Genomic DNA, 26,647 nt, shown 5'->3' on the forward strand with positions numbered 1-26,647 from the left:
GCGTTTTCGTCAAAAGGGTCTTTTGCCAAAAATAAAACTTCTGTTGTTGCTATTAAAAAACAAACAAGCCCAGGTAAGAAAACGTAATGCAAAAATAACATACTTACCTAAAAAGTACCCAAGTAACACAATTAGTAACTTTTTTAGGGCGTTTCAACCCGATCACACTAAATGCGTCTTTATAGCACGCATGTGTATTGTCATGTAATTTATACGCTAAATTGAGTTTTTATGTGCATATGATACACATTGGTTGGTAGGTTTAGGTGTGGGGTGGGTTGCGTGTGTATTATACGTTTGGGTAGAATTAGTGTAGTGTGTGTGCATTACCAACGCGTTCTCATCGTAGGGCGTCATATAGTGACACTTTTGAAATTTCGTCTAAATCCAACGCACATGGCACCCTTTAGCATCAATGTAACACCCTTTGGTTATGGGTAGGTTTAGGTCTGGGGTAGTGTTAGGGTTACACCACTAGGAGGCGCCTTCTGGCCCATATATATCTGCGTCTCATATTGACGCTAAAGGGTGCCATGTGCGTCGGATGTAGACGAAATGTCAAAAGCGTCAGTATATGCACGTAAAAACTCATTTTCGCGTATAAATTACACGACAATACACGATGCGTGTCATACTGCGTAGCTTTCTGTGCATGTGTTAGAAATGTCTGTAACACTACACTCTAAAAAATGCTGGGTTGTTTTAACCCAATTTTGGGTCAAATATGGACAAACCCGAAATGTTGGGTTAAAAATGTAATGTAAAAATTTAACCCAACGGCTGGGTTAGTCCATATTTGACCCAAAGTTGGGTTAAAACAACCCAGCATTTTTTAGAGTGTACAATAAGGTTCATTAGTTAACATAAACTAAGAATGAACAATACATCTACAGCATTTACTAATACATTATTCAAATCAAAGGTTGTATTTGTTAACTAACATGAACAAACAGTTGTTAACTAACATTAACAAAGGTCAATAAATACTGTAACAACACTCTAAAAATTGCTGGGTTGTTTTAACCCAACTTTGGGTCAAACATGGGTTCAATTTTTTATTACATTTTTAACCCACCGTTTGGGTTTGTCCATATTTGACCCAAAGAGTATTGCTCATTGTTAGTTAATACATTAACTAATGAACTTTATTGTAAAGTGTTACCAAAATTTCAATTCACTCTAAAAAAATGGACAAACCCAGATGTTGGGTTAAAAATGCAATTAAAAAAAATGAAAGTGTACTAATTAATCTAAAAATGCTGGGTTGTTTTAACCCAATTTTGGGTAAAATATGGACAAACCCAGCCAATTGGGTTAAAAATATAATTTAAAAACGTAACCCAATGGCTGGGTTTGTCCATATTTTACCCAGCATTTTTTAGAGTGTATGATTAGTTCTTGTATACGTTAGTTTACCCCTGCTTGTTTTGTTTGTTTTTTTTTTGGGGGGGGGGGGGGGGGGGGGGGGGGTTCTGTTATGGTTGTATTGTCTGGTTTTCCTTGTATTCTTAAATGCATGTAAAAAATTGGAAAGAGAAGTTAGGTTAATTTTAAATTACATTTTTTAACCCAATATTTGGATTTGTCCATATTTTATCCAAATTTGCGTTCAAACAACCCAGCATTGTTGGTTTTTTAGTTTCACAGTCTGTTGAATCAAATACTAATCGAAGATATTCGCTGAACCTAATTAATATGGCATATGGATCTCCAGAAGGCTGGCATTAAAGCGAGTGCGCTGGTCGATAGGTGTTAAGTGTTGTGTAATGGCCCTGATGAGGTCATCGTCCAGGGTTTAAAGCACTGAGAGTGATGTGAGAGCCACTGGTGTTTAGTGGCAGTCATAAGACGGTGTCTGGCGTCGAGATGAGGCTCGCTCTCAGAATAGACTCGCTCGCTTCGCTGGGTTCTGCAGTTGGCTGATCCGAGGGCGCTGATGCAATGCAGCCAGATTAATCACAAACAGCCTCTCTCTCTCTCTCTCTCTCTGTATCCTTGACACCGGCCCTCACTTCTTCACGACGAGTCAATCTCTGGTTTTGATTGTGCTCGGGTCGTTAGATAAAATTAAGCGAGTGCTGAGCACCGGCCCCCCCACCCCGCGGCCCTGAAATCATCACCCTCTACTCGCTCGCTCTGTCCTCATGCTGGTCCAGAAATACCCAGTGTACATCATGCTCATAAATACACCCACAACATTGGTGATGCACATGCCTCAGATTTCTTCCACGGGGACTAAAGTTTCTGAAATAAACCTGACCCATGTGACACCGATGATCTCAGTCGCGACAGACCCAAACTGCTCTCGCAGGACATGGGAACACTGGAGAGCAGGGCTCGAATAATGCTTTAGGAATATGGGTAACACTTCATTATTAAGATTCATTAGTTAACATGAACTAATAATATACTATTAATGACCCTGGCATGTTTGTTTTTGAAGACTACAGCTGGGTGATAATATAGTATTTGCGATATACCTTGATATAAACTGTTGAGATTTATGCAACAGGCCTTAAAAAGGCCTAAAACTCCAGTGTATTTCATTTTAAATCATTTTAAAGAACTCTTTATGCCGAAAAGGTTCTATATAAGGAGAAATATCTGAAGGGAACCCATTTAAGGTTCTGTATGAAGTGCTTGACAGAACCATTTATGGTTCTATATAGTAGCCTACTTTTTCTTCTAAGAGTGTCATTATTTGAGTATGTATCCAAATGTATATTTACAGCTGTACAATAATAGCTTACTTTCAGACAAGTGGCAAATAAATGTTCCCCTTGACCACATACAGACCAGAATATGTTTGATCTTTTGACTTGGATTAGTAGGCTAAGCAACCACTTAGCAACGCCTTGGCAACTATCTGTGGTTATACTGTATATAAGGGTTCTTGACTCAATTTTAAAGAACCTTTCGAGCTAAAACTTGGGTATTTTGTAAGAAGAAATGACTTAAAGTTGATTTTTGTAAAATTCAGAAACCCTTGTTATTAGCGACACCTGTGGCTGTTAAGTGAACTGCAGCCCCAACTATTGCTCGTGCTGGAACTCGTGCACACGTAACGTACAAGAGACTGGATGATTCAATGGCATGATAAAGCCTACTAATGCCACGGTAAACTTATTTTTTTGTTCTTTGCTTAGAAATAACGAGAAGTTGTTGTAAATATCTTTGCAGTGATAGTCTATGTTTGTGAACATCTCGACGCCGAACATCTGAGATGAATATCATCAGCTCTGTGATTCACCGACATCCTGAGGTAATTTAGTTTTGACCTAATTATAAAATAGGCCTATTTTACACTGACTAGCTATGTCTATGTGAGACCCTTTTATTGACATTACAGTACCGAATCTTTCGGTATTATCCTGAATAGTGTAACTTATAAGCATATTTTTTTTTGTGTCATTGATCGCAAGGGGGGCTCTCGGGTGCGCGCCTAACCGTCTTTTAGTTTTCCCGGCAAAAACGTCCCTCAATCACATGAAATAAATCTACATAGGCTTTCATAGACAACCTATGAAGTCGGGGATGGTCTTGTTCTTTAGATTTCGTGAAAGGCTGTTCACACTCAATAACAAAAACGCAATTTATACATTAAAATTCTTATATTAAATAAATTGCATTAAGAAATTGCTTTAAATGATTGCATTTAAAGCCGACTTTGTGTTCCAAATTACAAAATGTAGGCTATATAATGAGCGAGTAGCCTACATCATTCATTAATTTTCCAAACCGTGTTTTTGTCTTCTCCTGCACCACTACGGTAGACTTATAATATATTCGGACTATTTTTAGACTGGTTCGTGTCGTGACTGGGCTGCGTGACTCGTCATACATATAAAGAGAAGTAGTTCCGGCAACAATGTTCTTCCGCAAGACGCACGAAGTTCTGTTTATTAACCGCTAGAGCGCCGATTTTCTCTAGTGATAAAAAGTTTATGACCCGTTTAATTCATATAATTTAATTAATGTAATTAAAATGTAAAACATTATTAAAACAAAATGAATTAAAGCTATTCATAAAATGATCTCTTGATGGGAACCCCTAAAAGGTAAAAAAAAAATTCATTCAGCTGACGCTTTTACCCAAAGCGACTTACAATTGCTATATAGGCCTATGTCAGAGGTCGCACGCCTCAGGAGTAACTAGGGGTTAAGTGTTTTGCTCAGGAACACATTGGTGTCTCGCATAGATTCGAACCCGAGTCTTTCACACTGCGCCATCACCACCCCATGCAGGTAAGTGTATGACTGAACATTTTAAAGTTTATATAGACCCTTTTCTTCTATAGCATCATGCTGGCAAATTTTGCGCACGCACGCACTCACAGTCCAGTTCTTGTAAATCATTTGTGTATAAATGTTGTTGTACGGGTCATATTACTGTAAAACAGCCCTTTTAGCTGGCTGATCTCAAAATATAGAAGAAAAAATATTGGAGTTTTATGGTGTGGTTTATGCATTTATGGGTTATTAAGCAGAAAGTGTCCAGCTTCAGTTTATTCCAAATGCGTGGACAAACTACTACCTCATGTGTTAGTTCATGCCTCGTGAAAACAGTTACCGACCATTTGTATATTTGTTTATTATGTTTATTAATGCGAGGGTGTCGTTAAACGTCAACTCAGCTCTTTCCAAATGTGTGTGTGTGTGTGCTTGCTCTAAGCCTTTTGTGTATATTTCTCCAGCATTAGCTCATGTCTGGATTTTCACTCAGGCGCTATGGAGGACACACTCCCTATTGATTGATGCATTGGTGGGGGCCTCGGGGCAGCGTTGGAATTAGTTTTACTTTACATCCAAAAACCTTCTGCTTGTTATTTGCGTATTGAAGCAGGCAGACTACTGTTAAGTTAACGCTGTAACCCAATTACTATATGCTGAAAGAAATACTCGTATTCAGCAACAACACTGATGATAAAAATAAGAAATGAGCATAAAATCATCATATTGATTTCTGAAGGATCATGTGAAACTGAAGACTGGAGTAATTTAGCTTTGATCACAGGAATATATTACATTTTAACACCTATTCACATATATGAGATCTTTAAAATTGTAATAATGCTCCACAATAGTACGCACTTCTGCCTCCATTAGCAATGGCGCCACCAGGGGGTGGCCAGGGGTGGCCATGGCCACCCCTGGCCGACTCCTGGCCACCCCATTGGCCACCCCAATGGCCAGTATTAATTTTTGTAGCATCAGTTATGCATTTTATAAATAAGTCAAAAATATTCTTAAGTAAAAGAAGACGGGGAATTATGTGTCGTGACGTGCTTTTTAAGTGCCAAATGGTATACAGCAGCTTTTAGGTGTGTTTTTGCCACGTTTGGACAGGATGCAAACAGCGCGCTTTTCGGCGCCTCCCGCTTTTTTCACGTCAGTTTGGGTGACAAAGTCATCTGAAGTCATTCCATAGCTTAATGTGAGGGACAGAAGTATATTTACATCATTAAAGTATAAACTCGTTTTCCCTCCTCTGCGACTGTCATCATTCTCCATTCATATTCAAACAGCACGCGCGCCTCTTGGATGCACGGTAAAACTCTCTCCAATATGATATATTGACATTATAAATGCATGATCTGTAGATAAAAGTCTGTATATTCGCATAAAATTACTTTATTTTCTTGGAGTTTGTTGCTGTTTTTAAGCGACTCACTACCGTGTTCTGTTAGATCACACGTATATCACAAGGATTATGAATCGGCATCAAACGCACAATAAGTGAAACAAAGGAACAAATCGCACTTGGATTTGTGCGCTCAACATTTTTTCGATTTGTGACATGAGCTTTTAAATGCGATGTTTTTCATGTAATCATGCAAGAACGGGCTCAATCATGGGTTTGCGCACTGAAATATTATTAAAAGCCAATATATTTTGTTATACCTAGCCTGCTCAATACATTTTAAATAAGCATAATTTAATTGTATATAATTTATTTGTAGTTTAGGCTATGCACTTCTGAATTCTTGACATTAATATATAAATATAAAATTGTGACATGATTGCCTGATTGAATTTTAAAAGAGAACTAATAGTAATTTGTTTTTATTAACATATTTAGATTTTATAAAATTACTGTGCAGATTTTTTCAAGAATTACTTTTTGCTGCTGATGTATACACTCATTAAGTGTATTAAAAATTCATAATACATTTAAACTAATAATACATGCAAACTAATAACTTAAAAATGATTAAATTCATCACAATTATGTAAGTATCTGGAAATTTGCTGTGGGGCAAGGACCCTTATATATCATATAATATATATCATTATATACAATGTAGTTGGGCCCTACTAATATCATTAGTAACATTAAATATTACACAATAAACCAAAGTATATCAGTAGGAGTTTCCTTAAGTCTTTCTGATAGTTTTCTACAGGCTGGTTTATTACAACAGTAGAAAACAATTCTGAAATTATGGTTTATACTGTAGTTTTGGTGTGCCACCCCAAGATTTTAACTGGCCCCATCTGGCCACCCCTACAAAAAATTTCTGGAGGCGCCACTGTTAGACAAAACCGGTAACACTTTACAACAAGGTTCGTTAGTTAACATTAGTTAACTACATTAGTTAATATGAACTAATAATGAATAGCACATATACAGCATTTGTTAATCTTTGTTAATGTTATTTTGAACATTTACTAATACTTGATTAAAATCTTGTTAACATTAGTTAATGCTAACATGAACAGCTGTATTTTCATGAACAAAGATGAACAAATGCAGTAACAAATGCATTGCTCATGGTTAGTGCATGTTAGTAAATACATTAACTAATGTTAAATAATGAACCTTATTGTAAAGTGTTACCACAAAACCTTTATTGCTCAGAGGTTGAGCACATTTAAAGCTTTATAATGTTCAGATTCAGAATTATGATAAGTTCGTTGTCTCAGACTTGCTCTTAAAATTCATTTCCGGAGAGAAAACATTGGCTTTACTTAATCTCAGTGCTGTCTTGGAGAAATAGATCAGTATTTTATGATCAATAATCTTTAAAACATGGAAAAATGACTTGAGAAGCTAAACTGATATTGTTTTTTTAAAGTTTTTATCCCAATGGCAGACAGATTGTTCTTGTTTTAAGCGTAAACCTCCCTTCATGTAGATATATTTATGCTTAAAATAAGAAAAAACTATTTAAAGTGAGGTAAGAGAAATAAACGTAACGTATTTGTGTTTTTCCTGCAGGATCAGGACTTGCAGACGGTGGCGTTCAGCGCTGGGACTGAAAGAAGAGCCTGTCTCTCTCTCTCTCACACACACTGGCTGGTGCAGTATGTTTTCATTGCAGTTAGACAATCTGTTTATTTTAGCCGTCTGAGAGAGTAACATGAAGATGATGGGCAGCCCAGAGGGGTGTGTGTGTGTGTGTGTGTGGCATCTAGATGTTGCACCCTGATAGTTGCATGTTAGTTGCGAGCTCACAGCTCAGGATCCAGGTCGACCCGTACAGAATGATTGTGTGAACACTGAACGGATGGTGTCGTCTCACTGTCTGGCTTTAGAAAACACACACTGATATATTGCACAGTGTCATCAGTCAAAGCACTGGCGACAGCAAACCCAACAACTAATGCTTTAGTGTTTAACTGGCACCCGACGACTGGTCTTAACTAAAAAAAGTACTATACTTAATTTTAATAAATTAATTTATGGATTCATTATGCTGATAATATTACATAAATTGTATCATTAATATTCATACTAGGTTAATTTAATTTTACTATATACATTTTAACATTATTTTAATTTTAGTAATAATATTACTTATTAATACTCTGTCAATTTTCATATGTATTTCAATTTAATATTTTACTAATTCAAACAATAATTTAATTTTAGTTATGTAACTAACATTAATTAACAAAAATACTATTAATATTAATTAATAGTATCCATTTAAAACAATTAATTATATTTTTTACATTAATTATTAATTTATTTATATTAATACACTGTCAATTTTAATATTACTTTAATAATAGGATTACTATCATTCATATTATTAATACCACATTTATTTTAATATTGTGTATAATTTTAGTATTAATAGCACTCAGATTAATTTACAGTATACATTTTATTATTAAAAATATTATGAAATAATATTAATGCATTGTTATCTAATAATTATTATTATTATTAGTAGTAGTATCCATTTTATTATGAATTTAAATTTATTTAAAGTTAGTATTAACATCACAAAATATTAACTCATAGTATTACAATATCCATTTTTATAAGTTTGAGTATTACAATTATTTCAATAAGGGCTGTCATTAGGGCTGATTAATCGCGATTAATTGCATCCAAAATAAAAGTTTGTGTTTACATAATATATGTGGGTGCACTGTGTATAATTATATACTGTATATATATATATATATATATATATATAAATACACACACATGCTTGTATATATTTAAGAAATATTTTTGTGTATATATTGGTTTATATATCATTTATAATATATATATATATATATATATATTTTTATATAAATAATATTTTTTTCTTAAATATACATGCATGTGTGTGTATTTATATATATATTTATATACAGAATAATTATACACAGTGCACCCACATATATTATGTAAACACAAACTTTTATTTTGGATGCGATTAATCGTTTGACAGCCCTAATTTTATTATTATAACAACTACTACATTAGTAATATGAATACTACCAATATAATATTCAAAATAAACCTTTTTAAATGCAGAATATTCATATTATACTGCATTTAAAATGAATTATTATGTTGATTTCATGTGAACTCCTAACAGTATTTTCGTTTGCTGTCCATGTTGGGCATTATAGAGTTCAAAACACAAGTTGATTGGCTAATTTTAAATAATAATAATAATAAAATGACATTATACACAGCCCGAAATAAAAGTACAACATAATATATAAAACGTAGACGTATGTTTTTATATGCGGTTTTGCAATCCACCGGTTGAAATGTCATGATGGTGACGGCGCTTTGTTAAGAAGCGCGTGCGTGAGATTAGCGTTGATGTTTTACATTAGTGCCGCTATTACGAGACACAAACCTATAGATGGACATCCAGTGGAAGGCGAGACTGAGCTCACAGAGGTATTTTTGGAGCCCACCATGTTTGACATTGAGGATATTTGAGAAGTTAGGGGTCCCGGGGAAGAGGAGGGGGGCATTCCTGCCCCTGTCCGTATATATTACACCCCCAACGTGCACACCGACAACGGCAAAACAGATGAGAGAAACCGAATCCCCCGGCCTGAAGGGCAGTAGTGTGTGGAGCCTTTCATTTGAGCTCACCTGAGTCAACAGCGGCGCTCATTACGTTACCTAAAGTAATTGGCGTAGCCTGATTTCTCCAGAACCAGAAAATCCCTTCAACACCCTTCGGTAAAACCTAAGCTCCCGTGGCAATTATCCCGTCTTTGTTTGTCTATTAAAACCCCCTCCCTAATGAGACGAGCTCCTTAAAACCTTGATGGTTTTCATTAGCCCACTGTAAATCTCCAACGCGCGTTCAAACTAACGGGAAGATACTCATCAGCGGCTAATGAATTTATGACGGGGAACCTGGCTATTAAAGGGAGTTGAGCTTTAATTTCATTAGATTGGGCCTCGCTAGGTAAAGCAGCGGGCGACGGGCCCTCAGGATTAGCTAATGGCCGTGTTGCAGTTAAATAGTGACTCGGGTGGCAGCGCCTCATTGGCCATTGTGTGTTTAACGCGCCGTTAAAGTGGCAGTAATTGACAACAGCTGGAAGCCTGCTTGAGGCAGGGTCTGGCGTGGGTTCCTCCTGAAGATCGTCGCTCTCTCCCTGTGGACCAATTGCAGAAGTTTACGAGTGTCTGTCTGTGTGTGTATCCCCTCTCTCTCTCTCTGTGCCTGTGGAGGAACATGTGGTATTCATGTACTGGAGAGATGCAAATAAATAATCCGTAATTGCTCACAAACATTTCGATCTTGATCGTAAACCGGATTGCATGTTTCATAATCCCACTAACATGCAACAGATTTCCATTTTTGCATGCATTAACCGCACAGGAAGTGACATCAGCAGTGGGGTGTCGTGATGCGTTCGGCACCACCTTCGTGTCTCTCGCTCTTAGGCACGTTTTTTGAGGGATCAGCACAATCCATCCGGTACACACACTATAAAAAGCTGGGTTGTTTCAACCCATGGTTGGGTCAAATATGGACAAACCATAAAATTCGAAACTAAGGGTTGGGTTTGTCCATATTTGACCCAACCATGGGTTGAAAAAAATTTTACTCACCCCCATGTCATCCAAGATGTCCACGTCATTCTTTCTTTAGTCGAAAAGAAATGAAGGTTTTTGACGAAAACATTCCAGGATTTTCTCCATATAATGGACTTCAATGGGGACCAAACGGTTCAAGGTCCAAATGAGAGTTTCAGTGCAAACTGCAAACTGTTCAAAGGGCTTTAAATGATTCCAGACGATGACTAAGGGTCTTATCAAGCGAAACGATCACTCATTTAATAAAAAAAATAACAAAGTTTAAGTTTTATGAGCTCAAATGGTCGCCTTGCTCTGTTCTGTGATGCGCGTTCGTGACTCTCCTGTTCGAACTCGTTCATCAAAATGAACGAATCTTTTTCCAAGTCAATTCGTTCATTTCGTTTGTTGAATGTACCAAATGACAAAAAAAAGATTTGTTCATTTTGATGAACGAGTTCGAACAGGAGAGTCACGAACGCGCATCACAGAACAGAAAGGCGAGCATTTAAGCTTATAAAACTTGAACTTTGTTATTTTTTTTTAAATGAGCGATCGTTTCGCCTGATAAGACCCTTATTCATCATCTGGAATCAAAGCCCTTTGAACAGTTTGCATTTTGAACTGAAACTGTCTTTTGGACCTTGAACCGTTTGGACCCCATTGAAGTCTATTATATGGAGAAAAATCCATGTTTTCATCAAAAACCTTCATTTCTTTTCGACTGAAGAAAGAATTACGGATATCTTGGATGCCATGGGGGTGAGTAAATTATTTTAAAAGTGAACTACTCCTTTCAGTCCATAATCCATATTTACGCGGGACCAATAGAGGCAACAAATAAGGGTTTCATCTAGTGAGATTTTCAGAAAAAAATAAATGCTTTTAACTAAAAATGAATGTTTGTAATTAAAAAGCAACATGTTTTGCATGGTTTCTTTAGAGATGACTACATCAGCATGATTTCTGTCTTATAGTGATCGTAAACTGGATGTTTTACGGATCTCCGTTTCTGCTTGCATTTACCGCACAGGAAGTGACATCAGCAGTGTGGTGTCGTGATGCGTTCGGCATCACCTTCGCGTCTCTCGCTCCCTCCGGGACTCCCGCCGAGGGTCGGAGTGTGTCGGTGTGTACGGATCTGATCCGTGGTGCAGAACGGTTGTGTTGTTCATGAAAGAGTGAAGTGTGTTCGCGACGACTGCTTAGCAACGGTTCCCGGCGGCCCGCGTCCCCAGAGAGGCTCGAGCTGGTTCAGACACATTCATTAACCAAGAGGGAATCTTAGGACGGATTAAATATTCATGTTGTTTACAGGAACAAAAGCTGCCATTAATGAGTAAAGGCATTGTCTATCTCACTGTACGCAGCCCCATCGTGAGGGTTGAGCATACATATTTACATACCCGCTAAAGTCAGCCAGGAACCGCTCCGGCTTCAGTGTTGTCACCAGCGCCTGTTTCTAAAATCATTTTAGGTGATTAGAACAACATATTTTCAGTCACAGCTTGAATTTACAATGCAACACACACATTAGCAGTAGGGTATGACAGAGCTAAAGGCACACCTTAAGATAAACGGGCTTTTCACTACTTCCATAGTGTATGACTGCGGAAAAATGTTTGTATTGAACATTGATGGAGCTACAGATTTTGTGTGAAAATAAATCATAAACGTTGTTTACTGAGGTGGCGAGGTGGGCCTTTTACAAACGTTTTAGGTAAAATAATGCGTTTAACAATGTTTGAATACTTAAAAACAATCACTTTGGCTAAGTGTGTGCTGTTTTCTGTTTATTTTGAGTAGAATTAATTTTTGTTCTGTGAATATACTGTCATTAAATATGTTAATATAAAAATATAGTTTGAAAATATAGAAAAAAAATTATAAAAAAAAAAAAAAATTCTGTATAACCAGAAATGCCAGAGTATTTTAAGTTGATTCCACTGTTGATGGGAAAATGAAAGTGTTCACGGCGCGCCCGCGTCTGTCTGCCATCCAGTGCTCCAAACTCCGCACACACTCTTGGATATTGGTCAAAATCGAGTGTTTATTTGTGATAATCTTACCCCTATTATTGTCCAACCTGTAGTATGAATGTGATGTGATGATTTGGATGAAAGCATCTTCTAGGCTACATATGTAGCCTAATAAATGTTATAATAGGCTAATGATGATAATTATTATTATTATTTGCGGACACGGACCTAAAACACACTCCGTCCTCTTAAAGTCAGGTGACTTTAAATGAGCAAAATCCGTTTCCATAGCAGTTTTGCGGAAAAATCCTTTTCGAATTGCCTGAAAAACCTTCTCATGCGAGCGTAAAAACTTTTTTGCGATAAACGGGAGTTTTTGCGAAATTGACGTGTTTCCATTGAGCGTATTTTCATTTCGCAATTTCAATTTGCGCAAATTGAAGGGTAATGGAAACTAGGGCTGGGTATTGAGACAAATTTCACAATTCGATTCGATTTCGATTTACAAGCTTGCAATTCGATTTCGATTACGATTCGATTCAATATCGATTATTTTGGATATCAGTTACAATAAATGGCAATTTTTCTCAAGGGAATCAAATCTCTTAACTAATGCTGTAATCTATGGGAGTCTAGTTGTAGCCTACTAGGCTTCATTAGCCTAATATGAAGATAATAATGAACTTTTTGTAGCTATTTATTTTTTATAATAAGAAGATTATATGAAATATAAACATTTAAATGGTGGCTGTCATAAAAACTTGCCAGATTTATTATAATATGTATTAAATATTGAAGAACATTAAGATTATAATGCATATGTAATATGGTGTATATATTTAGCAAAATGCTCCTCTCTAGAGTTATTTTTCTCTAGCTGACTAACGAGTTTATGTGGGTTTTCTGAGGTAAATATGACGATACTTGACATTGATTACAAGCTGTTTAACTGACGTCTTTCCACGGTTGAAACGCTGATTGAGCGAATCAATGTGACATGATACGGATTTCGATAAGTTGTACTCTATCTTTAACACACTTTCAGATGCTCATTCATGTTTATTTGGCGCTGTGACTGGTATTATTAAGCCGGAAGAGAGATCAGCGCTGCTGCTTCTCTAGAGCTGCGTCAGAGCGATCTCACGCCACAGCGCCAAAACGCTATTTATGTTTTTGAATTTCTAAAGAAAATGGACGTAATTTGAAAATTTAGACTTTGTTTCATATCAATAGTAACAAAGGACAAAGATTATTGCGATTTTTTTGGATGCGCGCAGCCGCGATACAATGTCCCATTCATTCAAATGAAACAGGATGACTAATCGATTCTTGAGATTTTTAGAATCGATATCGGTTCGTAAAAATGAGAAATCGATATTTATTACCCAGCCCTAATGGAAACGCGGCTAGTGATCCCTGTTCACTTGCGTTGGAGGAAAAGTCCTGGAGTGTGTTCGTGCAAACCCGTAATTTCTCTTTAGCTGAAGAAATCTTCGTTTTTGGATGGACTGTTCCTTTAACATGCCTAATTTTTCAGTTCAAAGTTTTTCACAGCACTGGCAGATTTGACATGCTTTAAGAATAAACTAGTTAAAAATCTGACAGTGCAGTTCACAATCTATGATCTATGCAAGTCGTAATATCTTATGCAAGTAAATGATCTTGTGAACAGGGAAATGAGACAAATGAATTGGATTTTTGCATGAACCGCATCAGTACATGTTCCAATCAAAGTTTAAAATTGATTAAGTTTATGCTTACAACCAGGATTGTGTGCTTCTACATCAGTGTTATTCACCTGTTATTCCCCTCTGATTTTAGGGATAACTTATGGGTGGATTTCGGATTGTTCCAGAATCAACTAAATTATGTTCATCCAGAAAATCACAGTGCGGCTGATGTGTGTGTTGCATTATGCATGATAGTGTGTTAAATGATGCAGTGTTGATCCTCAAGTAAAGTTATCTTTAAAAAGACTAATTAAAAACTAATTTAAAAAAGACTAATTAAAACGAATAAAATTAGGTCATTTCTTAAAATGAAGTCAGATAAATGGGCATAATGCTTACATCACGTACTAACCGTGCTAATTTTCAATATTTTCAAGAGGTTTTTTTTGTCATAACTAGGGCTGTCAAACGATTAATCGCGATTAATCGCATCCAAAATAAAAGTTTGTGTTTACATAATATATGTGGGTGCACTGTGTATAATTATTTTATATATAAATACACACATGCATGTATATTTAAGAAAAAAAATATTATTTATGTATAAAATATTTATATATAATATAAATGAAATATTTCTTAAATATATAAAAGCATGTGTGTGAGTTGATATATTTAAAATAGTTATACACAGTGCACCCACATATATTATGTAAACACAAACTTTTATTTCGGATGCGATTAATCGCGATTAATCGTTTGACAGCCCTAGTCATAACCAGTCGCAACTGTAAAGAAGTGACAGGACATTATAGTTTCTATTTCAGTGGCTTCATGTTTGATAGTCTACAAATTTTCTTACCCAGTTTGCACTTTTTTTAAGCATAAACCTTTTGAAAAGTAAATGTATCTTAATATTTGAACTAAAAAACAAGACGAGTACTACAATTTTTTTTTTTTTTTTTTTTGCATATTTGCATATTAAGCCTGAGATATCCTCTGATTGCATCATATTTTCATTTCTTTTAGACAAAGTCTTTCTGTCAAAAAAGCACGAGAAATGCTAGAGTGTCGTTTTCTTGAGTTTGAGTAGATTAAAGTCACATTTTTTTTGAACCGTTGAAACGATAATTCTGATGAGCTGAACTGGTTATGGCTCATTATCTGTCAGCAGATTCCTCACGGTCGACGAAGGCCTGGTTTCGTGGGTGCAAAACGAGCGATCGACTCGCAGGGAACAGTGCATGTGATGCGCCACGACAAAACGCTTGTACTTGCTTGTAGCGTCTGTATAAAGCCCAAACCCACGTAAACAGACACTCACAGAGGCGGTACACAGAATCTTTACTCCTTTCTTCTCGTATCTTTCCCTATCAACACCTTTGTTTGACAGTCTGCATGCAAATGGGCCAGGTAATGAGAAAGACAGAGAGAGAGTTTGCTTAAAAGCAGCAGCCCGAGCCTCTTTGTTCCCCCACCTGCATCTGTTGAAGCGTGGCTAGGAGAAGCAGTGCTGTCATGTGAGTGACAGATATTGAGGATAATTGTGTTCGTTCTCTGTGTTGCTCCACTGCAGTTGTGAGTTAAGCAGAGGAGAGAGAGAAATCGTAGGCGGTGGGGAAAGAGCACTTTTAGGGGGGGGAAACTCTCCTCTGTGATTGTCTCTGCGCTCCTCTGGACACCCCAAAGTAACACAGTATTGCTGAGGAGGATTTGTAGTGTTTTTTGAGTGTGCTACTACAACTGAAGGCAACACCGTGGTGTTCTTCCCAGATGTGCTGAAGCATGACTTCTGATATCATCACTTTACCTGGCATCACTAGTCTTGTCATTTTCATCAAAAAATGTGTACTTTATTAAGAAATTTGTGGTTCTGTTTTATACCGAAAATATTGAGTACATTTCACTAATAAAACCAAGAGAGACTGTACATGTTCCTCATATTTTTAAGGAAACATACACAATTTTGAGGCTTGAATTGAGGAACCGATTAAAGAAAAGGGGCTACCAATTTATTTTAAGAGAAACAGCTCAGGTTTTATTTAGAGACGCCGTTGTTACTTCCCAACATGCTTTCCACATGGCTGGTAATGGAGAGGAAATATTGAAATGAAGTGTTATTTTATGTGTTTTTGAGTAAAGGGAAATATCTGTTAATGTTTAATGTTCAGTTATGTTTGACATTTGAAAGAATGTCTATTATGTTGTAGTAAGTTTTTCAGAAAAAAAGTGAATGCAAAGTGAGTGAAGTCATTCGGTTCATTCAACAAACGAAACGAACGAATTGGCTCGGAAAAAGATTCGTTCATTTTAATGAACGAGTTCGAACAGGAGAGTCACGAACGCGCATCACAGAACAGAGCAAGGCGAGCATTTGAGCTTATAAAACTTAAACTTTGTTATTTATTTATTAAATGAGCGATCGTTTCGCTTGATAAGACCCTTATTCATCGTCTGCAATCGTTTAAAGCCCTTTGAAGCTGCACTGAAACTCTCATTTGGACCTTGAACCGTTTGGTCCCCATTGAAGTCCATTATGGAGAGAATCCTGTAATGTTTTCATCAAAAACCTTCATTTCTTTTCGACTAAAGAAAGTCTTTTTTTTTTTTTAAGTGAACTACTCCTTTAAATACATGTAAGCACTACAGGTTTCAAAGTAAAAACGCGGTGCTGTTGCGCATTTTACATACACTTTCAGGGCAGTTTGCGTCACTGAATACCCTCCGATTATGCTAATTTATGACTACTTTCGACCAGAAAAGTTTCAATGGCATTTACTTTTTATCTCATCTTACGTGTAAATATAATGTCAAATAATGTAGTGTTTACAAGTTTTGGGGTTGCCGGTGTAACCATAGATATCCATAATATAGACTAGGTGTCTTACGGCAGAGCCTTGGCACTTCCTATTAGCCCCATTGTGTATCATCTTGGTTGCAGTTCCATTAGAATTCCACTGGGGGTGATCACGGGCGAGTGCAGAATGAATGGGAGTCTATGGGGCTAAACGGCTAAATGTGTTTCTTTCACCTGCTTGTCGTTAAATCAACATAGATTTTATTGTTGATTCCGCAAGTTCAATATAGTTTATAGGCCAAAAGTCGAATGAACGAGTACTTATGTCCTTTTGATTTCTTACAGGTTAGGCTGAAATGTCGACTCAGGTTGAACCCATGGACTCGATCTACTCTATTTCATCTCTCTGAATCCGATCCGGACGTAGTCTTTGACAAAAACATGATTTCTCTCGGCTTTTTGCTCAAAATGTCGCTTTTTTAAATGAAACTTACACCTTGCATGAATAAAGCTAGAATAAAACGTGTTAAAAAGCAGGGGGTCTGTTCTTTCTTTTTAATAGGGCTGGGTAATAAATATCAATTTCTCGATATTAATCGATTCTCATTTTTGCGAACCGATATCGATTCTTAAATCTCAAGAATCGATTATTCATCCTGTTTCATTTGAATGAATGGATCATTGTATCGCGGCTGCGCGCATCCAAAAAATCGCAATAATCTTTGTCCTTTGTTACTATAGATATGAAACAGTCTCAATTTTCAAATTACCTCCATTTTCTTAAAAAAATCAAAAACATAAATAAGGTTTTGTCGCTGTGGCGTGAGATCGCTCTGGCGCAGCTGAAGAGAAGCAGCAGCGCTGATCTCTCTTCCGGGTTATTAATACCAGGCAGTCACAGCGCCAAATAAACATGAATGAGCATCTGAAAGTGTGTTAAAGATAGAGTACAACTTAACGAAATCCGTATCATGTCACATTGATTCGCTCAATCAGCGTTTCAACCGTGTAAAGACATCGTTTAAACATCTTGTAATCAATGTATCGTCATATTTACCCCAGAAAACCCACATAAACTCGTTAGTCAGCTAGAAAAAAATAACTCTAGAGAGGAGCATTTTGCTAAATATATACACCATATTACATATGCATTATAATCTTAATGTTCTTCAATATTTAATGCATATTTGAATAAATCTGGCAAGTTTTTATGACAGCCACCATTTAAATGTTTATATTTCATATAATCTTCTTATTATAAAAATAAATAAAAGTGTAATTTAAGTGTTTGTATAGCTACAAAACAGTTCATTATTACCTTCATATTAGGCTAATGAAGCCTATAGGCTACAACTAGACTCCCATAGATTACAGCATTAGTTCAGAGATTTGATTTCCTTGAGAAAATTTGCCCTTTATTGTAACTGATATCCAAAATAATCAATATTGAATCGAATCGTAATCGAAATCGAATCGAATTGCAAGCTTGTGAAATCGAATTGTGAAATTTGTGTCAATACAGCCCTACTTTTTAATATTTATTGCAAGCTCAGATATTCATACAACAAAATATTCAGGAGGCGGTGAACATTTAGTTATTCCATTTATTTTGTTATTGAGAAGATTGCATTTCAAAAGTTTGCATTAGTGAGTGTGTTTTCAGCCTTGATTGTCTGTTTTTAATGTCGTCCAATTTTAAGGGGCAGTGAAAGTGTAAAGACATGTGTTTTCGATGAGGTCGTTGTTCCTCCGAGAACAGTTTTGTGGAAAGGTTTTTTTTTGTTTTTTTTGCACACCTTGGGGGAGGGGGGACGCATGTGGACAGGAGAGACATTTTTCCAAACTCTAGCAGGGGAAAGGGTGTAAAAGCAGGCCTGCCCTTCCTCCCCCTCCCTGGGTCACCGGCTGCTCCTCTCGCTCGTCTCTCTTACTCTGGGAAGGTTAGAGAAAGTAGCGGCGCTGCCAAAGGAAACAGTGGCTTTTCCCCCGCGCTCGGCAGTGTCTAGAGAAACTTGAGAGAGGTCCAGGTTTGGTTCCCTGGTAACGGTGCCGTGGAGAGGAGGCCCCGCTCCATCATCTGACGCGCTCATGGGAAGGATGACGAGAAACGTTTTCTTTTGTTCGAAAATACACTCCTATAGAACATCCATCATTAAAATGAAAAATACACCTCACATTACTCTCTTTATGAAATGTGAATGATGGTGAAACGCTCTGCCATGAGACTAGAGACTTGATGTTAATGTGTTTCTGTGTGGTTACTAAAGAGTTGTTGTTAGTATGTTGCTATATGGTGTTCTGAGTGGCTGAATGTGTTGCTATGTGGTTGGAATATAGTTATGACCAGGGCTTGACGTTAACTTTTGCTCACATGCCACTGTGGCTTGTGGTTTTCCAAAGTTTCTAAGCACTCAGCATTTTCACTGCCCACAATTTTGACCTCGATACCATGGGGGTAAACTCATAATTTGGTGGCAGGAATATTAGGCTGCTGTCACTTTAAAGGGATACTCCACCGTTTTTTCATATTAAACCATGTTATTCCCTTAACTAAGACGAGTTGATAGACACCTCTGTCGTCCCAGTGCGCGCGAGACACTTTGATCGCACTTAAAGGAGTAGTTCACTTTTGAAAAAACTTTTGCTGATAATTTACTCACCCCCATGTCATCCAAGATGTCCATGTCTTTCTTTCCTCAGTCGAAAAGAAATTTAGGTTTTTGATGAAAACATTCCAGGATTTTCTCCATATAATGGACTTCAATGGGAACCGGATGGTTCAAGGTCCAAAAGACAATTAATAACAGTTTCAGATGCAGCTTCAAATGTCTTTAAACGACACCAGACGATGAATAAGGGTCTTATCATGCGAAACGATCGCTTATTTCAAAACTTATTCCAAAAATGTAACTTTTCTAAGGACAAATGCTAGCCTTTCTCCATTCTCTGAGGCGCGTTTGTAACGTCACGTAATACGTAATTACGTTCAAAAGGTCACGGGCGACGTAGCCGGAAGTACAGAATCAAAATCGTCCGACATCGTTGTTTTTCCTTTTAATTCCTTTTTTTGTATACGGTGTTTGAGTTAGTTTGCACGTTCAACCTATGCGTTCAACTTGTAAACACTGACTCTGTACTTTCGGCTACGTCGCCCGTGACCTTTTGAACGTAATTACGTAATACGTGACGTTGCAAACGCGCCTCACAGAATAGAGCAAGGCTAGCATTTGTCCTTAGAAAAGTTACATTTTTGGAATAAGTTTATAAACTTTTGCTGTCCGCAAAGTTAATAAACTTTGAAATAAACTTGACTTGAGCTTGCCCCTCAAAGACTTAAAACTTGACTTGGACTTCCAAAAAATGACTTGTGACCATCTCTGTATCAACCTGTCTTAGTAAAGGGAATAACATAGTGTAATATGAAAAAACGGTGGAGTATCCCTTTAAGACCGAATGCACGGATCCATTAGGCTGGATTCACATATAGCGCCTAAAAACGTGTAGAAACCGCTGGCCGCGCCGCATTCTTCACTTTCCAAAGCGCTAGGGCGGTTGCGCTCCGGTTGGTTCTTGTCACGTGACCTACTGTCCGCATATCTGAATAGTTGAGATGTTTTATCTCGATGCGGCGCGGACGCGCTTGGAAAAACCGAGCACGTCGCACTACAACCACGTCGCTTCGATTATGAGCGCGCCTACATTTGAAATAACGAACTTGAGCGCGCAAAAGACGCGATATGTGAACTAGTGTTGCTTTCGTCAACGAAAATGAGCGGTATGAGCGCTAATCTATAACTGTTATAACTGTAATATGGGTGCGGGAAAAATACACACTGCAAATGGAGTAGCCTATGTGTGAAACAGGCGTTAGCACACAACGACAACAATCAAAGTTAAGTCTGACAGAGAGAAAGGGATTCATCTTTGGGAGAAAAAGAAGAAATGACATTTGGAAAAACTTTCATTTCATCGTGTGTGTAGGCTACTAACATGTTTGGTTGGTAAAATAAATATGTTGTAAATTCAATTCAGAGCGTCTTCCTGGATGTATTCTTGAGTCTATAAGCTAACAATAATATAAGAAGATAACTATAAGAAGATATTGTTTGAAATGGGTTTGGCTAAAATAAAAAAATTGGTTTCGTATAGGCTAGCCCACCACTAGGTAGGCTTCTTATATATTGACTGGGTTAAATAGAATTGCCTACTAAAAAAAGACTAAAATACAATTTTCATTGACTAAAACTAGACTAAAATGTCATCGGTTTTCGTCAACTAAAACTAGACTAAAATGTCATCCGTTTTCGTCAACTAAAACTAGACTAAAATGTCATCGGTTTCCGTCGACTAAAACTAGACTAAAATGTCATCGGTTTTCGTCAACTAAAACTAGACTAAAATGTCATCGGTTTTCGTCGACTAAAACTAGACTAAAATGTCATCCGTTTTCGTCGACTAAAACTAGACTAAAATGTCATCGGTTTTCGTCAACTAAAACTAGACTAAAATGTCATCGGTTTTCGTCAACTAAAACTAGACTAAAATGTCATCGGTTTTCGTCAACTAAAACTAGACTAAAATGTCATCGGTTTTCGTAGACTAAAACTAGACTAAAATGTCATCGGTTTTCGTCAACTAAAACTAGACTAAAATGTCATCCGTTTTCGTCAACTAAAACTAGACTAAAATGTCATCGGTTTCCGTCGACTAAAACTAGACTAAAATGTCATCGGTTTTCGTCAACTAAAACTAGACTAAAATGTCATCGGTTTTCGTCGACTAAAACTAGACTAAAATGTCATCCGTTTTCGTCGACTAAAACTAGACTAAAATGTCATCGGTTTTCGTCAACTAAAACTAGACTAAAATGTCATCGGTTTTCGTCAACTAAAACTAGACTAAAATGTCATCGGTTTTCGTCAACTAAAACTAGACTAAAATGTCATCGGTTTTCGTAGACTAAAACTAGACTAAAATGTCATCGGTTTTCGTCGACTAAAACTAGACTAAAATGTCATCGGTTTTCGTCAACTAAAACTAGACTAAAATGTCATCGGTTTTCGGCGACTAAAACTAGACTAAAATGTCATCGGTTTTCGTCGACTAAAACTAGACTAAAATGTCATCGGTTTTCGTCGACTAAAACTAGACTAAAATGTCATCGGTTTTCGGCGACTAAAACTAGACTAAAATGTCATCAGTTTTCGTCGACTAAAACTAGACTAAAATGTCATCCGTTTTCGTCGACTAAAACTAGACTAAAATGTCATCGGTTTTCGTCGACTAAAACTAGACTAAAATGTCATCGGTTTTCGTCGACTAAAACTAGACTAAAATGTCATCCGTTTTCGTCGACTAAAACTAGACTAAAATGTCATCGGTTTTCGTCGACTAAAACTAGACTAAAATGTCATCGGTTTTCGTCGACTAAAACTAGACTAAAATGTCATCGGTTTTCGTCGACTAAAACTAGACTAAAATGTCATCGGTTTTCGTCGACTAAAACTAGACTAAAATGTCATCGGTTTTCGTCAACTAAAACTAGACTAAAATGTCATCGGTTTTCGTCGACTAAAACTAGACTAAAATGTCATCGGTTTTCGTCGACTAAAACTAGACTAAAATGTCATCGGTTTTCGTCAACTAAAACTAGACTAAAATGTCATCGGTTTTCGTCGACTAAAACTAGACTAAAATGTCATCCGTTTTCGTCAACTAAAACTAGACTAAAATGTCATCGGTTTTCGTCAACTAAAACTAGACTAAAATGTCATCGGTTTTCGTCGACTAAAACTAGACTAAAATGTCATCGGTTTTCGTCGACTAAAACTAGACTAAAATGTCATCGGTTTTCGTCGACTAAAACTAGACTAAAATGTCATCGGTTTTCGTCGACTAAAACTAGACTAAAATGTCATCGGTTTTCGTCGACTAAAACTAGACTAAAATGTCATCGGTTTTCGTCGACTAAAACTAGACTAAAATGTCATCGGTTTTCGTTGACTAAAACTAGACTAAAATGTCATCGGTTTTCGTCGACTAAAACTAGACTAAAATGTCATTGGTTTTCGTCGACTAAAACTAGACTAAAATGTCATCCGTTTTCGTCAACTAAAACTAGACTAAAATGTCATCCGTTTTCGTCGACTAAAACTAGACTAAAATGTCATCGGTTTTCGTCGACTAAAACTAGACTAAAATGTCATCGGTTTTCGTCGACTAAAACTAGACTAAAATGTCATCGGTTTTCGTCGACTAAAACTAGACTAAAATGTCATTGGTTTTCGTCGACTAAAACTAGACTAAAATGTCATCCGTTTTCGTCGACTAAAACTAGACTAAAATGTCATCGGTTTTCGTCGACTAAAACTAGACTAAAATGTCATCGGTTTTCGTCGACTAAAACTAGACTAAAATGTCATCGGTTTTCGTCGACTAAAACTAGACTAAAATGTCATCGGTTTTCGTCGACTAAAACTAGACTAGACTAAAAAGAGTGACTAAAACTAACAAAAACTAAAATGTCAGCTTGACACAAAGACTAGACTAAAACTAAAATTAAAACAGGCCGCCAAAAACAACACTAATGTGAACAGGCCCTTATACTGTTACACATGCGTTTTCTTTCTCGACTGTGTACGTTCTTTTAAAACATAACTGACTGTTTACATGAATACTCGCCAAAACCGGCGTTTTGACATTATTTTGTGTGTATTTGAGTGTTTAAGCTCAATAAGCAGATAAAATGAAGTAAATTTAGCACTGAGAGGCGGCTTTATGTGACACACTTTGGGTGTGAGGACAACATCTGTGGGAATGAGTCAAAACATGCGCAATATATGCAATCCCTCACTGAAATACAAGCGCCGTAACCGAAACAGTGTTCATCCAGAGCAAATGAAATGAGTGAGTGAAGAGAGGCGGGTTTGTGTGTCACTCGCTGTCCGAGAGAGAGAGAGAGAAGCTTGTATCGTGTATCTGTGGAAAATTTGTATTGGAAGAGTTTCAGATATATTTCAGTATCGGAAAATATGCCTTTTTAATAGACTACGATTGAAAAATGTATATATTATATAAAATTCAACCCACCGAAGTGTCACGTAGTGATACACCCGCTGTTGATGTCAAGCCCTGGTTATGCCGGGGTGTTAGCGTGAGCCGTATCGCTAGTGGAGCCGGGTCAGAGCCAGCAGGTGAATCACACTCAGTAAAGTCATAACTCACATGATTTGAGTAAAGAATCATTCTAATATTGATAACACTATTATCGACTAACACGACTAACAAAGACATTTTAAAGAGGTTTTCTAAAATGAGCCGCTGTGAGAATGCAGAACCGCTCGTCTCGTCTCATTTGATCGACCGCAAGGTCATCCTTAAACTAAAGACACATCGCTCCTGCTCTTCTTTTGTATTCATCAGTACACCTCTCTCTCTCAATCTCGCTCTCTCACTCACACACACATACTCTTTCTGGCTCTCTCACACACACACACACACACACACACACACACACACACACACACACACACACACACACACACACACACACACACACACACACACACACACTCTCTGTCTATCTCTGTCTCTCTCTCACACACACACACACATACTCTGCCTCTCTCTCTCTCTCTCTCTCTCTCTCACACACACACACACACTCACACACACACACACACTCTCTCTCTCCTCCCTCAAGGGCTGCATATATTTGCTCTGCTTTCCATAGACCACTGCAAAAAAAAAAAAAAAACTGGTTTTGTCTGTCAGCACCAAAATGTAAAAAACTGTACTATGCTGACCATATAAAATAATCTATATTTTTGGAGACATATCCTTTTTTTTTTTTTTTTTTTTGGCATTTTGTCATGCTTTTTGTGGTAAATGATAAACTTGACACAGGAAACACACAGGGTTTTGGGGAAGGGGTCATTTGATCTTGTTTAAAAGTATTCAACGATAAGATATATCATTATATTTCAGTGTAATTGTTACACTGTAGAAAATTATTTTCACTGTTATCACAACTTTTTATCTTTTGTCGCATCAATTCGGATAATTAAGATAATATTCTGAATTTATATTTATTAAACCAATCTCCATTACATTAACTTAAAATTTTAATTTACAAAAACGTACTTTTTTAAGTTAAACCAACAATCATCTCTACAGTGTAGTTGGCACGGCACGGCGTTTCATTCTTCAGCATGAGTTATGTTTGGAGTTTCCGTTCATTCTGCGAACACAACGGTATGTTTTTTTTTTTTTTTTTGACATTACCTTAATTTTATCCGAATTTTGTCGTGCTTTTTGTGGTAAAATGATAAATTTGACACAGGAAATGCACAGGGTTTTGGGGAAGGCGTGAAGGGCCGGGCTTCCTCCGTGACAACACAATGGCCTCAGACACTGGCCTCTGACTGGCCCCTGCCACCGGACGCGGGGACGAGGAAGTGCGAGCGCTGATAACACACACAACACACACTACGCCCCCCCTCCCCCCTCGCCGTCTGGAGACACGACCGCTTCCCACTGGATCTGCCATTTTTGCTTATTCATTCCCGCGCCGGGCGGCATTGTGCTGCTGGAAATAAAGACATCAGATATTAGAGACACCTCTCGGTCACCCCGGGTCTCTGAGGTATTCCTCCTTTTCATTCAGCGCTCATCCCTGCGCTCGGCAGACTGTGTCTTCAGCGCTGGCATGAGCCGCTTCTCAAATAGGCTGCCAACACACACACACACTCAGTCCGTCCAGTGTTTTTCCGGGAGGTTGGATTATCCGCTCGTCTTTGTCTTTAGATACAGTTGCTTTTCACGAAATGCTCAACACTGGCCTGATGGTGCGCGTCTGAATAGAGGTCGAACTGGCTCTGTTTCTGTGCAAATCTGAAAATACATTTAAAATTCAAATTACTTTGACTTGGAGTTGCACTGTTACTTATAGTCAGTAGAATCTCTACAGTGGACTATCAAAATAAAACAGGAAGACAGGAGGTTGCATTATCAAATTTTGCTATTCAAAACGCCTCTAAATTGAAGTTGAATCGACTGTTTCTGTTTGAGATGACCAAATCTGCAAAATTGACAAAATCCATTTATATTTAAGACACAATCCCAACCTGATCCAAAGTTGCAATTTTGTGCGATGTGATTGGTTGGAAAACATACATGAACTTATATTATATACAGGTGAAACTCGAAAAATTAGGAACAGTTTATTTCAGTAATTCAACTTAAGGTGAAACTAATATATTATATAGACTCATTACAAGCAAAGTGAGATATTTCAAGTGTTTATTTGTCATAATTTTGATGATTCACAACTTATGAAAACGCCAAATTCATCATCACAATTATAACAAATAAAGGCTTGAAATATCTCACTATGAATATAATGAGTCTATATAATATATTAGTTTCAGCTTTTAAGTTGAATCAGTGAAATAAATGAACTTTTGCATGATATTCAAATTTTTCGAGTTCCACCTGTACATATATATATATTACTCACATATAAGTCTCCAAATCCTTACATTTTATGAATTTTGTACGAAATTGCGACTTAAAATATGTTATACATGTGTATAATAGGTCTTATATTTTGATATATTTTACAAAGTTGTAATTTAATTTAAATTCGAACAATGTGATAAGTGTGAAAATGTCCGATCTGTAATAAAAACTGAGACGGAGGTGGGATTATCCATGCGTCTTTGTCTTCTGATACAGTAGATTTGTACAAAACTCACAAAACGCCTCTAAATTGAAGTTGAATCGACTATGTTTCTGTTTGAGATGACCAAATCTGCAAAATAGACAAAATCCATTTATATTTAAGACACAATCCCAACCTGATTGCAATTTCGTGTGATGTGATTGGTTGGAAAATCCATGTTCATACATGAACTTATATTATATA

The 26,647-nt window shown here is 37.0% G+C and overlaps 1 long non-coding RNA gene across 1 annotated transcript in view; it reads left to right on the forward strand.

Moving 5' to 3' along the window:
• The first annotated feature begins 7,219 nt into the window (after positions 1-7,219).
• Positions 7,220-26,647, forward strand: part of LOC120481669 (uncharacterized) — a 34,095-nt gene continuing 14,667 nt past the window's right edge. The window contains exon 1 of the long non-coding RNA XR_016149609.1: positions 7,220-7,305. This is a non-coding gene — a long non-coding RNA (uncharacterized LOC120481669). The remainder of the gene's footprint in view (positions 7,306-26,647) is intronic.

The sequence above is a fragment of the Pimephales promelas genome, chromosome 23 (assembly GCF_988280905.1).
Source record: "Pimephales promelas chromosome 23, fPimPro1.hap1.1, whole genome shotgun sequence".
In the NCBI taxonomy this organism is placed as follows: domain Eukaryota; kingdom Metazoa; phylum Chordata; class Actinopteri; order Cypriniformes; family Leuciscidae; genus Pimephales; species Pimephales promelas.